This window comes from Colias croceus, chromosome 23 (assembly GCF_905220415.1).
Source record: "Colias croceus chromosome 23, ilColCroc2.1".
Classification (NCBI taxonomy): Eukaryota; Metazoa; Arthropoda; class Insecta; order Lepidoptera; family Pieridae; genus Colias; species Colias croceus.
Genome location: NC_059559.1, coordinates 7,294,489 through 7,311,502, shown reverse-complemented (window position 1 = coordinate 7,311,502; position 17,014 = coordinate 7,294,489). Strand labels below are relative to the sequence as shown.

Here is a 17,014-nt window from a genome sequence, read left to right as displayed (position 1 = left end):
AGTGTGTTACCTCTGGAACTATTGAAAGATCCAATCATGCTATGGTAAAAAAATAGGTATCATTTTCAGTATTGAAAAAGTAAATACGACCATATTATTTCTATAACTTCGAATTTTATGTAATTTAATATCTGAATATAATTGCTCAAAAAAGGCTGAACGTATTTCGATAAAATCTATAACACATTAATGTCAAAGTTTGTTCATTTAACACATGTTTCATAACTACATTTCAGTTGAAATTACGACACAAATGTATAGCTTCTCCGTGTACAGACGAAGCCAGGACAAATGGCTAGTACGTATGTATGTATGCATGTATGTATGTACGTCATTTAGTATTAATCGATGTGGCCAGCAGTGTACCATCAGGCACACCTGCTGACCAGACAGTGAGAGATGCGAAATTAATCAAAATTGATGACATTTTGACAGTATTAAAAATTAATATTGGTACGTGACGATTTTTTTGGCAGCTTTGTATATGTTTAATTTAATATTGATTATAAATAATTTTAATATTAATGTTTGTTTGGTGTATGAGTTTTTAAAAAACATAATATAGCGTATTACTTATATACACTGATGAGCTTTATTAAAAAAATAAGAAGCCAGTAAAAATCCTCAATCAAACCTATTTTTCTCTATACTAAACTTCATTGAAAACTGTATAATACTGCTGTATACGCATTATAATGTATCTTTCCATAGCAGTAAGATGTTTTATTAACCGACTTCAAAAAAAGGAGGAGGTTATCAATTCGGCCGGTATATATTTTTGTTTTTTTTTTTATGTATGTACACCGATTACTCCGAGGTTTCTGAACCGATTTACGTGATTCTTTTTTTGTTCGATGCGGGATGGTGTCAAATTGGTCCCATAAAAATTTTATTCGGATAGGCCCAGTAGTTTTTATTTTATGAGCATTTTTGTCTGTAGGTATTTGTAAATTTTGCAAGTGCAAGTTTGAAGTCGGTTGTTTTTAACGCAGTTATCACTTGTCTTAATTATATTACGCCGGTACTTATAGTACTGTAATATTTAGTTTTAAGTATGTATGGTATGTAAATATATAGCGATTATGTATGATTGTCTATTTGTTCTTTAGACTGTTATAGCATTTAAGGTAAAAGCACCTAATACGGAGGTATTTCGCAACATTTGAAAGTAAGTAACAAAAATAAGCATTTGTAAGTCTTTCTAAAGATGCCAAATCACTTTATCGTTAAAAGTGGAATTTAAATTTTGTATTGCTGTTGAATCTATGTTTATTTTCATGATATTTCTAATTTTAAAAAAATATTTAAATAGTCATGTTGATTTTCCCTAATACGGAGGTATGATATTGGTCAGAGCCTATTACTGCGGTAGGCGGCTCCTAATACGGAGGGTCAAAAATTATATTAAATAATATAATATAATTGTGTTAGTCAAGTAAATTGTAAGTTTTTCATTCATTGACCATGGTTTGATTACGTTGATTCACTTATAATGTGTTAAACTTATGCTTTTGGTTTTATCAAAAAAAAACACGCATATCAATTATCAAATAAAAATCCACAAAAAATACACCAAACTTCTTATTTATTTACGCAACCCTAAATCTGGTAATTTTATGTTCTATGAATAGGGCCTAAATAGGAGATCGTATAACCTAATACAGAGTTACCTGGAAATAGCTACCACCGTAATAGGAAAACTACTCGTGTTTTTAATAATCCTAATTCTGACCCATCAAAAATTCGATAAACAAGAGAATGTAAATGCTTAATCAAACGATAACAGTTTTTTGGCTCAGATGTGTAAAACTCAAATCAACAGCTAAACAAAATAAATGATTTGTGATACATTAAAATACACCTTCCTATTTTTACCCCTTCTAAGAAACAAACATTTTGTACTCAACCGTTTTCATATTTAACTGGTTTTCTAATTAAGAACACATACCGCAGAATATGGTTTCTAATTTATCAGATTAATAATTTTTTTAACTAATCTTGGAACTAATTCAATAACTAAATAAATTGAAAGTTATAAGCAATTAAACATGCCCAGTATTTTTCCCATTTCGGAGTTATACCACCGTATTAGGATTAATCTATAAAATTCGTATCGTATTACGGCGGTATTTTATTTCTTATTTTTTGGGTAAAAAATGACTTACAAATATGAAACAAGCTATTTAAATAGTGAGTGTAATAGTAGGAAAATGCAATAAACAATACATATACAAACTTGAACGGCTTATTAATATGAAAAACTTAGTTTATAAATATTAGTGTACTTACTTTTGTTGTTTCGCGTTTGTATGGAAACACCTCTCACGTCGATGCCGTTACACAGATTGATTGATCTTGTTGTGTTCTCTATGTGCTATACTTGCAAACGTTAGTTAAGTCATGAAGTAATAAATTTGAAATAAATAGTTTACGTTTTGGTGTACTTAAAATTAATAAAACAGGAATAAAAGTCGAAAATAGAAATACCACCGTATTAGGAAGCGATTTTGACTACCGCCGTATTAGGAGCCTTTACCTTAGTTGAATATATTATGTACTTGTTCTCTAGTTATCTCCAGGAACATAAAACATCCCAAAAAAGAACTCCGTTGCGACGTACAAAGACACAAACACTTTCGCATTTATAATTAAGTACTTAAGTAAGGTTAAGAATGAAGGTCGATTTTCTCTCTTCCATGCTCAAGGTCCCACAAGGTTTGGCCCCGTTGGGCCCCAGAGGGACGACTGTGGGTTCAGGCAGCCATATTTAGATGTATAGAAACTAAAATAACTGTTACAGTGCGAGACATTGGAAACAGGCAGTTTAAATAATATTGTTTTCACGTGTTAATAAAGATATTTTAAAAAAATCTTAATATATTATATTATTAAGGCGAAAGTTTGTAAGTATGGATGTATGGATGTTTGTTACTCTTTCACGTAAAAACTACTGAACCGATTACAATGAAATTTAGCACACATATAGAGGGTAACTTGGATTAACACATAGGATAGTTTTTATCCCGGAAATCCCACGGGAACGGGAACTATGCGGGTTTTCCTTTGCAAACGCGGGCGAAGCCGCGGGCGGAAATCTAGTATTATATGTTTCTATCTGTGTAACTTCTATGTGTCTGCCGTTGTTTTATCTGTATCTTTTTAACTGCGAGATTTTTGGTACAATAAGGTATATATTATAGAAATCAGCATTTCAAGTCTTACTATTAAAATTAATTCTAGTACCTAATAAATTAATCAAGAAGAAGAAGCTATATTTCTCAATAATCAAGAATATAAATATCTATCTTAAAGTTTAATTTCATTACAGAGATAAGCACGTTCCAACTAAAATTTTTGACCAATATAATAGCAAATAAGCCGTTCAAAAATAACTTTAATATACGGAAAATTTCCTTACTTTTCCAACGGAAATCAAAAACCACAGAGAGACATAAAAATGTCCGCTATTTATTTGTATAAATATAATAATATGTCTGGGAAAATTGCGTAAATTAACTTCTGTGAAATTCATATTTTATTATCGAACACGAGATAGGGCTGTGAGTAATAGGTATCTTTATATTATAGAGGCATAATATTTTATTTTATTAGATTAAAAACAAAAACATTTGACCATTTTAAGAATTATTATATTGTAACGGTAACCAGATTTCTAGCAAATACAAAATATTTATAACCTCAAAAAAAAAAAAAACACTCAATTACAATAAGTGAAAATAGCAACATTAAAACTTGCCTATAAAATTAAAATTTAAATTCTGTTAAATTATACCCTGATTCTGTTTTTCAGATTCTTTACGAACGAATCGGTCGGTGATAGATAAAAATTACCTTTCACACTTTTAACAGTTTGCACGAATAAAAAATAATATCAATTCTAGTATGGAATAACAATATATCAATTATACGACTACTATATTATCTTACTACTACTACTAGTACTTACTACTATTACTACTAGTATTATCTTTCAGTTAAAAGCAGTAGTTAACTGCGTCATTTAATATTTACCAAAACAATACGAGTGACAACCCTAACTTTAATTTATAATATAAATCATGCGCTATGACGAGCGCAACGGACAGACAGATTTAGATCTTATATTAGAACCAACATATGCGACGAGCTAGTTTCATACCGCGGCGTTGCTTGCTAAATAATTTTACTTTTAGGAGAAATGTACATATTTTTTATGATCGTATATTTTATTTATAGTATTATAATTAACTGTGATTTTACTATTATTTTAAATGTCAAAATAAAGATGGATGTTTGTTACTCCATTACCCATTAACAGCTCAACCGATTTGTATAAAATTTCGCACAGAGATAGATTCGATTCGCTATTTTGTAAAAGTCTTAAAGCCCCACAAACTTCTACTTTTATAAGTAATCCAAAAAACATCAACAAAGTCGATTTATAAGGCTGGTTTCAGAGCTTGACCGACCGTCAGTGCGTACCATCGGTCCTGACGATACGCATCAACAATTGTATGACTATGACACTAATGCGCATGACAATACGCGTGCGTATGGTCGGTCTAGCTATGAAAGGTTTTATGAATTTCCCTACATATGACAAGCGCGACTGACGTACGCACTGATGGTCGGTCAAGCTCTGCAAGTGCAACCAGCGTAAATATTTCCAAAAAAAAACATAAATACAAAAAAAAACGTTTTTGCACGCCTCATAAGCGAAGCGTTGAGGTGGGTACTACTGTCACTTCGCGCAAAACATCTGATTATTTTTTTTGTATGTTCTTGTCAAACTGCAAAAACAACGAATCATTTATGATCGAATGTTGCTACCACAGATGTATATTCTATAAGTATCTTGAACTAAAAATGAAACAGGTCGTCTATATTCATAACTCTTATCTGATTGGCGTCCGTACTCCGTCCTGACGTCTGCAAAAACAAACAAATATGTACTTCAATCATTTGGGGCCATCCATAAAGTACGTCACACGTAAAGAGGGGGGGAGGGGTTCGACAAAGTGTGACATGGTGTGACAAGGGGTGGGAGGGGTCCTAAGTTTCGTGACATCACATTTCAAAATCTACAGGTACTAATCGCGTAATTTGAAATATAAATTAAACTAAAAAATATGTCCAACTCTATCTTTAGGGCAATACGATTTAAATTGTTTTGTTGACAATTTATATTTATTCATTAGTTTATTTTTTTGTTATATGTTTCAAATATTTGATATTTAGGTAGTCCATTGAAATGTTACATTTTTTAGGCCAAATCTTAAGTTTTTTAGAGGACGCAATTTTATTTTTTGGATGTGTAAAACTTAGCTACTGACGTAATTAAAAAATGTTGTAAATAAAAATTGTTCCTCGAAAAACAATCTAAAAAAAATTGTCTGATATAATTTCTTCCTAAAATGATAAAAAAAAAATTATCGAAAAATATAAATATCTCTAATTTCTGAACATTTTCGCTTATAATTTTTTTATTTATAGTTCTACGATAAAAAATTACCTGGACTAAAGTTGTAGAGAATTTAATTTGCAACAAATAATGCTTACAATGTTTTTTTTATCAGATAAATAGTTTATGAGATATATCATAAAAACCATATCAACCGCTATTTTCAAGATGGCGGCCGCGGATCAAGGGTGGCGATCCCACAAACTTAGCGATAGCTTCACACTGACCCCCCCTACACATCAAAAAAATAAAATTGCGTTCTCTAAAAAATGCGAACCCAAATGTAACTTTTCAATGGACTAATTATGTTGATTTCATAAAAAAAGTACTTAATTTAAATGGAAATCAAACTATTTTGAAACTGCTGTTTTAATTTAATAATTTTTCGATGTTAAATTGCGAAACATGTGACGTCACACTAGGGAGGGGGGGGTCTTAGAAATGTGACCACCTGTGACAAGGACGGGGGGGTGCTCAAAAACTCATGAAATTAGTGTGACGTACTTTATGGATGGCCCCTTTTATTTTATGTAATACTAGTGGTCCATCCCGGCTTCGCCCGTGGTTACATTTATAACCTACTAGCTGTGCTCCGCCGTTATATCCACAATGCTTCGCTCCTGTTGGTCTTAGCGAAATGATATTATATAGCCTATAGCCTCCCTCGATAAATGGGCTATCTAACACCGAAAGAATTTTTCAAATCGGACCAGTAGGTAGTTCCCGAGATTAGCGCGTTCAAACAAATAAACAAACACACAAACAAAAAATACGTGTGTCACTCGGAGACTGGCATGCTATGCCTTCAAGCCACACCTCCTCCCGTCGGAGTGGGGAAGCGTGAGGTTTTTTCGTTTCGGAATTTCTCGATTCGGTCCCCGCGCTCAAGGCCCGCGATAGAAGCTATGCAATAGCTTAACAAAAACTCTTCAGCTTTATAATATTAGTAAGTATAGATAATGGATAAGTCATAACGAGACAGACAGTAGCGTAAAAACTAGAAAAAATATTAGGTAGATATTATAATCCAAAAAATTTACACGGAAAGTGAAATATAGGTTATAACTATCAAAATAATGTAATAAATAAGGTTACAGTATAAAATTTAATGATTTGAAATTTGAATTCATATAAAACTTTCGAAACAAACGAAATAGAGGTCGGATTTATACCTAACTAGCGGGCCGCCTGGCTTTGTCCGTGCTATGGAGTTACTTGCCGGTTCTTCTCCATAGATACTGCTTTTCAAATCGGTGGTAAATATAAAAAATATGTTTTCAAATGTTTGTAGTACCTGGGGCAATATTGGAATTGGACCCTAAATTGGCTCCATTATTGTGATAGGATTGGCAAGCAGGGGCAATTTATAGAACAGCTGAAATTGCTCCGACCGCCGTGCAACCGAGATAGTTCCAATATTGCCCCTGCGGCAGGTACATGAGTAGCCGGCCTTAGTAGAGTCTATATCTAGCTTTGTCGATGAATGCACCATTTGACTTAGGTCTAAAAAGGTTTCCCAGAGAGCGTGTTGTCCTAAGTGTTGTTCACAATAGACCTTTTAAAATACAGCTTTTAACCTTTGAAACAGGGTTTTTTATTCGTAGGAATATTATAGGTAAGCTAGCTTGTTCCCCGCGGTATTGCTTCTGTAAATTGTAGAAAAAAACTATAATAGTTTTCATTTATTGTAGCACAAAATATTTGTCAAAATAAGTTTGAAAAATCAGATGTTTTGCGCGAAGTGATAGTAGTACCCACCTCAACGCTTCGCTTATGAGGCGTGCAATTTTGTGCAGCAGTGCGGATTTTCATGGTGATAAAAAGCAGTGAAACAATCTAATCATTTTGTTTTACATTTTTGTTTTAATCTGTGCAGCCGTTCGGTTTGTTAAATATTTAAATATCTATTTAGGACATACGTTTTTTTACTAATAACCATAGGCAAGAAGCCATGGGCTACGCGTAGGTATTCTTAAAAGAAACATATTTATTATTAAAAAATTTCGTTTCATAATCGTTCGTTAATATGTCAGTCAGTCAGTCAGTAAGTCAATTTCTTTTATAAACAGCTATAAGATTAAAGCATATTTGAAATAGAATGGAAAAAATATTTATCTTCCCTCAGTATCGATTCGTACTAAAAAATACACACTTCAATGATTTTGTCGCTTCAATGCGCAAGCGGATGCGTCGGGAATAAACATGGCGGCGATCTATAGATCATTTATAGATCAATGACGTTCTATTGATATGCGTAGGGATTTATAGTTTGACGGGCGCTCGGGAGTTTGAATCGCGAAAATGTTGTATTGGAAAAACAAAAAAAAAAAAACAGTGAAAATTTTCCATTAAGTACCCATAATTTTTAATCATTCGTTTTGTAGCCCGACTATACCGATATAGGTGTGACATATTGAGTTGGGCATTGAAGACATAAAATACCAAGATACGTTTTGACTATAAAATAAATATTTTTATGCTATTGCAATAGCTTTTATCTCAGACTCTGAGCGCGGCGACTGAATGTAAAAATTCCGTAACGAAAAAACCTAACACCCCCCACTCCAACCGGCACAGCGATGCGATGCTGTGCAATAGCTTTACCGCGGCAGTCCTCGAGTGCCACACGTATTTTTTTATAAAAATCATAATTTATGTCAATAATTAGAAAATTACTATATATACCTAATTTTTTTTAAGAATCAAAATAGCATTGTAACATCTGCCAACCCTCACTTGGCCACCTTTATTAAGGCCTAAAATCTCATAAGTCTGTATCAGTACAAAGAAAATATTATACCCTAGCAATTTTCCATTTAACATCCTCAAAAAATTATCAACAATTTTCAAAACTACTTCATCACAACAAGTGTTTAAAGGATGTCACCCTCGCGACAAAATTTCCGCTTCCGCCGGAAGCGGCGCCATTTTATCGGCTTGACAAGATGTCGGAGAGATATTTTCATATTAGTTGTATGATTTAAGAGGTGCACTACACCTGCAATTTGATTGTAACTATGAATTTACCTATTTAATAGCTGTGCCCCGCGGTTTTCCTCGCGAAAAAAAAAACACGGGTAATAATTAATAATAACTTAGTTATATGAGCTGTGCCCCGCGGGAAAAAAAGCACGGTTTCATCCGCGTGGCTCCGTTCCTATTGGTCTTAACGGGATGACATATAGCCTACAGCCTTTCTAGATAAATGGGCTATATAACACCTAAAGAATTTTCAAATCGCACCAGTAGTTCCTGAGATTAGCGCGTTCAAACAAACAAATTCTTCAGCTTTATAATATTAGTACCTATAGATAGTTAATAGTTTTAACCTGTGTCTAAACTAAATTCATTCCAAATTTCATCCAAATCAGTGCAATAGATTACCCGTGAAAGAACAGACATTCCCATTTTTAAACATTATGCTTATATACAAATAAAAACTGAAAAATATCGTCATAATGAGCTACCCTCATAGAAATGAAAGTAGAACGGATGATACAAATTTCCTGTTTCTGGATCGACCTACATCCAACCTAGACTTAACTATAAACTTGTGATATTATGTTCGTTATTATTTCTTAAATTTATGATTTAACTAGCTTCCACCCGCGACTCCGTCCGCGTGGATGTCGGTCTTCGCGTGGATGGTTTATTTCTCCATTTTGAGTAACTCTGACAATGACATCTTATAAATTCTATTGGACCCAAATACAGCTAGGCCTATAATAATAGGTACGCAACGTGTGTTCGCGGTTCTACAGAACAACGTCTATGGATAAAACTGAAAAATTAAGATTAATTTTTTTCTACGTATTTTTCCAGGATAAAAAGTATCCTATTTTACGCCCAGGATAATAAGGTATAATTATACCAAGTTTTATCGAAATCGAACCGTTAGTTTTCACGTGATGCCTTCACATACAGACAGACAGACAGACAGACAGACAGACAGACAGACAGACAGACAGACAAAAAATTTTTTAATCACATATTTGGGTTTGGTATCGATCCAGTAACACCCCCTGCTATTTATTTTTTCAATATTTTCAATGTACAGAATTGACCCTTCTACAGATTTATTATATGTATAGATGTCGAGTCAAGTGCGAATCGGACTCACGGCAGATGTTCCATATAAAAAAGCAACTGCAATAAAATGGTCATTCAATCAACTTATGACCTGTCGATATATGAACTGTCGATTTTTTTATTATTAATTGTTATAACGGCAATAGAATTAAATCATCTCTGAAATTTTTTATTATCACGGACCACGGTTCATATGATGACAGGCAAGTCACAAACAAACAGCGAAGTCTTAAAGCCTTTTGGTGCGGAACCCTAAAAACAGTTGACGTGTTTATCAATGACATAGACTAACAAAATCACAGATGCTTACGCCGCGGCCGTTCATAATAATTAGGTATTATATTAATAGATTAAACATTGCGTGTTATAAATTACGCACTTTTAAATATTTTGTATTCCTCGATTAAAATTAATATCACGGTTAAGTATAGGATTATAATATTATCTGTGTTGTAACTACTCAACCGATTTTGGTGAAATTACTTAGGGACATCCCAGGCTATCTTTTTATATGATGAAACACATATGTACCTAGGCGCATAAAACCGAAAGGGTTGAAGAAATCGATTGCTCTGGCGGGATCACGGGTGGCCAAGTGGTCAGTTATAGCAGAAAGACGCGGGTTCGAATACCGCCAGATGAAGTTTTTTTTCCTAACTTACATAGGGACGAAAAGTTTGTAGAGTCGCGTCATGGCAATACCGTCACGTCATGGAGTAAGGCGACGATTTTGGTATCGTCGAATCTTGCCAAGGAAGTTTCACTTCTGACACGTGTGCTCGGCACACACGTTCTTTTTTGTGTACCTACTAGTTTTATTATTTACTTATAAATTTTAATGAAAATGGCCGTTGGCGAATAGCAAATTTATGAATGTCAAGAATAGGTCGCAAGTTAGGCGTGGTCTAGATCCATTGTCTAAATGTCTAGATTCCAGCTCTTAAGTAATATTGTCTTTCATCATCTCGTTAAAGAGATTATTTTGTAGTGGGTATGAAATGAGGGTATTTCAACAGAATGATATTAAATGCTATTTCTTTATAACTTATCAATTCTAATAAAAAAACGTTTGAATCTAGATAGCTGTTTAGGCTTCAAAAAAGAGTTATCTTCCCATTTATAATAATAGCAAGTAGATTTAAAACAAGGTTTTTCTCGTGGTATACAGATAAAAAAGTACGTGTGTGCCGAACACACGTGTCAGACGTGAAAATTCTTTTGCAAGATTCAAAAATATGAAATCGTTGCCTTACGCCATGACATGACGGTATTTCCATGACGTGACGGTATTGCCATGACGCGACCTTGAAATTTTACTCTTAACGCGCCTAAAGAAGTTTCACTTCAAAAATACAGTCATTGGTCGATGGTCCATTTATCCAGGAAGGCAACATCACGCTAAGACCTATAGAAGCGGAGTAATGCGGGTAAAACCGCGAGACATAGCGAGTTAAATATAATAGTAAAATATGTTATAATGATAAATGTCTATAAATATACGAGACAGTTATAAATAAAACTAATCAAACTGTGACATTGTTCCATCTGTCAAATTTGGAGAGATGCCACGGCCATCTTGGAATTAATGTCATTTTAAATTTCAAAACGACCATGACAGCTATTAGACTATGTATTACATAATTACTAAGCCAGGCTTTGTTTAGGTTTTAAAACATAATTATTAATACGACTTTTTTTCTGTCTATCTTCTACACCTGTGTCCTATATCATTGAACCGATTGTGATGAAATTTAGAACAGTTGAAAGGATTTAGACTACACTACCTCAATAGCAATGTAGGCATTCACCTGCTTAAATAAATAAAGAAAAAAATATGTTTCGTGAAGCAGTGTATCAAATATGTACATTTATATTTAACCAAATCAGACCACATTCCCAAATAAAAGTCACATAATAAATAAAAATTTAATCTACGGAACCCACAGAAGTAGATCTCGACGCCCCCTTAACAAAGGTCTCTATTGTCCCTAATCCGAAGACTTATTGCAGTTGATCCTAACACTTCTGATTAAATGGGAGGTATCTTTCCATTCAAAGCTAAGCTATAAATCTTTATATTTTTACATCAATTTCAAATTTCAATTTCAAATTCGTTTATTCAAACAAACTTAACCTAACCTTAGAGCTAAATACATTAGGTGTTGTACATATGTTTAGTGATAGGTATGTATCAATCATCGGTTCGAGACTGGCATCTTTGCTAGGTTACCGAGAAGGTAACCTGTATTAAAGATGACAGTTCCTTCCCCATATAATGTATATAATATGAAAAAAAAAAAAACATCTCAGGTGGTCATCACAATAATTAAGTCAACGAATTTGTTTTTTTAAATTGGGACATAGATAATATAAAAGAAATTAACTAATAGGTATCTTAAGTTACTTATGAACATGAAAGGAGTCGAGTGATTATGTGTGGGCATAAGTTAGTGTATGTGCATGTGTGTATTGAGTATGTTTGTGTCTGCGTATGTGTAAGTGAATGTGTGTATCCTGTGTACATCCTACTAATATTATAAATACGAAAGTTTGTGAGAATGGATGGATGTGTGTTACTCTTTCACGCAAATACTACTGAACCGATTACAATGAAAATTGGTACGTAGGTAGCTGAAGACCCAGAATAAGACTTAGGCTACTTTTTATTCCGGAAATGTCACAGGAACAGGAACTATGCGGGTTTTTCTTTGAAACGCGGCCGAAGCCGCGGACAGAAATCTAATGCAATATTTTGAAAACTCATATCTAGTCGAAACTTGATATAATTTATCGCTCCAGAAATCTTTAAATTAAAATTGTTATTTTTATTTATTTCGTTGTAATTTCGTCAGATTAATTTTTAAATACAATGTAGTATAAAAATGCCTGAAACATATGAAGTCACGGGCAAAAGCTAGCGAGTCAATAAGTTACATTGTAACTGACTCGGCACAATGCTATGCGTTGATTAAATAATATGTGAATCCAGTGGATAAGCGAAGCGATAAGATTTTATAGTTTAACGAACGTTACCGTAGCAAGTTCGTTTAAACATTTGGGTCAGGAAGGGTTTTTAAGAAGCTTCTTAATCACTATGACCATCAATATTAATACATAAAAAAAGTTCGTAAATCAATTTATACAGAGAAGAGGCGGCAATACTCTGCAGTTATTAATTATCAACAGTTATGGAAGAAGAGAAACATTTTTGCTCTTTTCTTGAATAAATTGAAGCCTTCGAGACAAAATAAAACAATATTTTTAACCACTCGAAAGACAATCTCTTGAGTATTTCAACATTAAGATACATTTCTCATTATCAAACATTGTATAAATTTTTATAAGTATCCCTTTTTTGAGTAGCATACATAGCTTCGCTATAGCCTCGCTTATCATATCGCACATACCTTACACAAGTATACTAAACATATACTAAACATATACTTGTAGGTGCGAATTGCATTCTTAGTTAATTAAAAAGTCTAGCCAACTTAATGTTTGATATAAGCACTAACTTAAGCCTACTAATGAGGTATTATATGAATTATATCGCAGTTTTTATCGTATTTTGGTTAGTGTAAATATGTATAATACCGTACATGTTATGTAGTGTGTTATTTTGGGCTATAATCTATGTGGTGATTAAATTTTTGCTGAATCGGTTCAGTGGTTTTTGACTTTTGTGTAATAGTAGAAAAATGTCTACTTTTTTAATGTCAACGAATTATAAGTATCTATTAGTATTATTAAAAGATTGCGCTTTTTGTTACAAAAATGGTTTAAGAGAAGTAAATATTATATTAGACTAGGCTAGATTATCTATCTGTGTTATAAATTATAGCCGAATAGGTTTAGCGGTTTTCGAGTAGCCCGTGACACGTCCTATGAACAGGCGGTTGTTCATAACTAAAACTCTGACTGTAGCGTCCTGCGTACAACCGCCTGTTCATAACGCGGCCAATGACTTTGAACGTCACCTGTAGCTGCTTACAAGTGAATGTTTCCAGTATAAAAAATATTTCTCTATGCCTTAAACATTTATAATTCGAATCGACACGACTCCGAGACAGGCAATAGAGACCAAAACCACAAAATAAAAAAAAAAAGTGAATCATTGATTGAGTTGCGTCATCGGCCATAGTTTGTGACATTTCTCTTGTTCAACGAATATTTGGATTGTGAATTATGCCGAGAGGAATAATTAGATGAGTGATAATTGAGACGTATATTACTGGAAATTTTACGTAGAATACGTTTATGATATTGGTTTTAGGGATATTTGAAGAATACTCAGTGAAAAAGTGTCTCAACTTTTCAGTGCGGAAGACGCAAAATGGCGCTTTTTTTCTTGTTTGTGAATAATGGATATTTGTTATTATTCATAGTGAAATACGTTGTGTTAAATGTGTGAAAATATAAGTGAATGTATTTGGCAATCGTGTAGTGATATGAAAACGTGAATATGATCATTTGATGACTCACCATTATCATGTAAGTGTTAGTATGTAAGCAATTAAAATTAAAACAAAAGAAAATCAATTTTTTATAATTTTATAGAAAAAATATATCGTCATGATTACATTTTTATGCTATAACTAGTTTCTTCCTCTTTCCAAAAATATATCATACATGGCATATAATTATAGAACAATAGGGTAAATAAAATTTTCAAACTCGGTAGTCATAAAAAAGCTAGATTTCGTAAACTACCTCGACATACTTGGGACACATAACATCCGTGCATAGGACGTGTCACGGGGTAGTGAAAAACATTTTCAAAAATATTTTTTTTTCCAGTTAACTTTCTTTTTACATGCTTGTGTTGCTAATATTATGTGTTAAAAGTGTAAAAATAAGGAAAGTTGTCACCTTGGACAAAACGTATCAAAATCGGAACATCATTAGCCTACATTAGCTACTTCAAACTTATCCCAGCAGATGTAGTTCCAATAAAAGAAATTAAATCCTTTTGGCCCATGCCCCACAGTGGGGGCAATTGTTACAGGTTACAGGTCGAGTTGGGGACGAAATGCTTGATTAAATTCGTCTTTTATACATTTGCTGTTTGTTCCTTTGATCGTTTATACCTAGTATTGATTAAATAAATAAATCTTATAAATCAAAGGAATATAAGAAAAATATATTATGAACTAGAGGTCCGCCCCGGCTTCGCCCGTGGTACATGTTTCGCAATAAAAGGTAGCCTATGTCCTTTCTCGGGTATCAAAATATCTCCATACCAAATTTCATGCAAATTGGTTCAGTAGTTTAGGCGTGATTGAGTAACAGACAGACAGACAGAGTTACTTTCGCATTTATAATATTAGTATGGAGAATATAACAAGGTGTCCCTAAACGTTCTGATATTGGTTGATTCTTAGTGCCCTTACGCACTAGCGGTTAACCGCTGGGGCGGCTAACCGCGCGGTTAGCCGCTTTCCCATTTTAATATGCAACCTCTTATGATTGTACGCACTAATCATAAAAGCACTTAGATCTACCTGATATGCACAAAATTTTTTATGATAATTGGTCTATTCCATCCGTTTGAGAGGAGTATGGTAACAAACATTGTGACACGAGAATTTCGTATAAAATATGTAGAGAGAAGAGATAGGTATTCTTGTGTACTTCCTAAAATGTTCAGAAGTTTTAAAATTCTCATCAAAATCGATACAGTCACTCACAACCTTTTTATTGTTATATTATAAAATGGATGAATTAAAAATCAGATACAGTTCATAACAAATACATCTTAATATTCAATTAATGATCTCAAAAAAATATAGTACACGATTTATAAAACCGCATCAAAATCGATAAAGCCCGTGTGAACCTTCAACGTAAATAGCTAACACAATTATAATAGGAATAATAAAAACACAAAAACCGGAACGAACGTGAAGGACTATGACACAGTGTAATGCAATACAGAGACTGTCATATATTTATTTTATAGCTATGACATTTTATTTTTTAGTAGCTTTAAGCACGGGCAAAAGCTTGATTTTGTGTTGTACTTGTATCAAAAAGCAAAACTTTATAAGAATTAGCTCAGTAATTTTCAGATGCATAATTTTACTAGCTGCGCTCCGCGGTTTCACCCGCGTGGCTTCGCTCCTGTTGGTCTTAGCGTGATGATATATAACCTATAGCCTTCCTCGATAAATGGCCTATCTAACACCGAAATAATTTTTCAAATCGGACCAGTAGTTCCTGAGGTTAGCGCGTTCAAACAAACAAACAAACTATTCAGCTTTATAATTTTAGTATGGATAAGTTTTAGTTTATAAGAATTTATATTTCGGTTATTGACGTAAACAAAATTGAAATGAACTAAAAAAAGCTAACTAAAACAGCTATAAATAATCGATTCCATGCACGAGGGATCATAATAGATATGGTCAGTAACAAATTGGTCTAGTATAGTCAGATATAAATAACTACGAAACTATTCCTCTTAGAATCGTGAATTTTGTGTCATTATTTTGCTAACAATATTGAACAAGTAATCCTATCCTACTAACAATATAAATGCGAAAGTTTGTGAGGATGTGTGTGTGTTTGTTACTCTTTCACGCAAATACTACTAAATCGATTACAATGAAATTTAGAACACTTATAGAGGGTAACTTGGATTAACACATAGGATAGTTTTTATCCCGGAAATCCCAAGGGAACGGCATGCGGGTTTTCCTTTGAAAACGCGGGCGAAGCCGCGGACGGAAATCTATTTGATTATAATATAACAACAAAGTAATATTAATAAATATTCATACTTGAACAAATTCACGACCTATATAAAAAATACCTATTTCTCCATTTATTTTACCAAAACATGAAATTAATGAACCCTTAAAATATATAAATAAATTTTTAGCGATTATTAAAATATTTTCAATAAAATTCGCGACCTCTACATATCATTACTCTGCCCAGGTAATGAACCAGCGAGTACATCGACCTTCCATGGACGACCACTGCACATACCTACCTTGTAAATAGATCGCAACTTAATCTAACTTAGCCTACTACATGGGGAAGTTCGAAACGGATGTATCTGTTTTGATGCAATTTTGAAAAAAGGATAACTACCTAGGTAGGTATTTATATTGTAATTTTAATCGAAGTGAGTTGGAAACGGATGGACCGGTTTTGATGCAATTTCAAAAAAGCTGTTTTATACTGTAATTTAAATTAACGTGTTTGTAATTGTTGAATGGATTTTTAATATTACAACTTCCAAAAGTTAAAAATTAAATTTTCTCTGTTTGTCTGTCTACATGTCCGTGCGCTTATCTATGGAACGGCTGAACCGATTCCTACGACTTTTATTGATATGAAGATAGTACTGTGACTAGAACTTAAAATAATAATACTAAAAATCCTTCGGTCAATAAACTCAAACTCAAACTCAAACATTTATTTTTTTAAATTAAACTTCTTGAAGCACTTTTGAATCGT

At 33.2% G+C, this 17,014-nt stretch overlaps 1 protein-coding gene and 1 long non-coding RNA gene across 2 annotated transcripts in view; one reads left to right on the top strand and one right to left on the bottom strand.

The window, feature by feature from the left end:
* LOC123702505 (RNA-binding protein Musashi homolog Rbp6) overlaps window positions 1-17,014 on the bottom strand; it is a 77,316-nt gene that overhangs the window by 43,162 nt on the left and 17,140 nt on the right. The window lies entirely within an intron of this gene.
* LOC123702506 lies at window positions 671-14,311 on the top strand. Its single transcript, XR_006752884.1, has 3 exons — window positions 671-681; window positions 11,970-11,971; window positions 13,420-14,311. It is a non-coding gene; the product is annotated as an uncharacterized LOC123702506 (long non-coding RNA).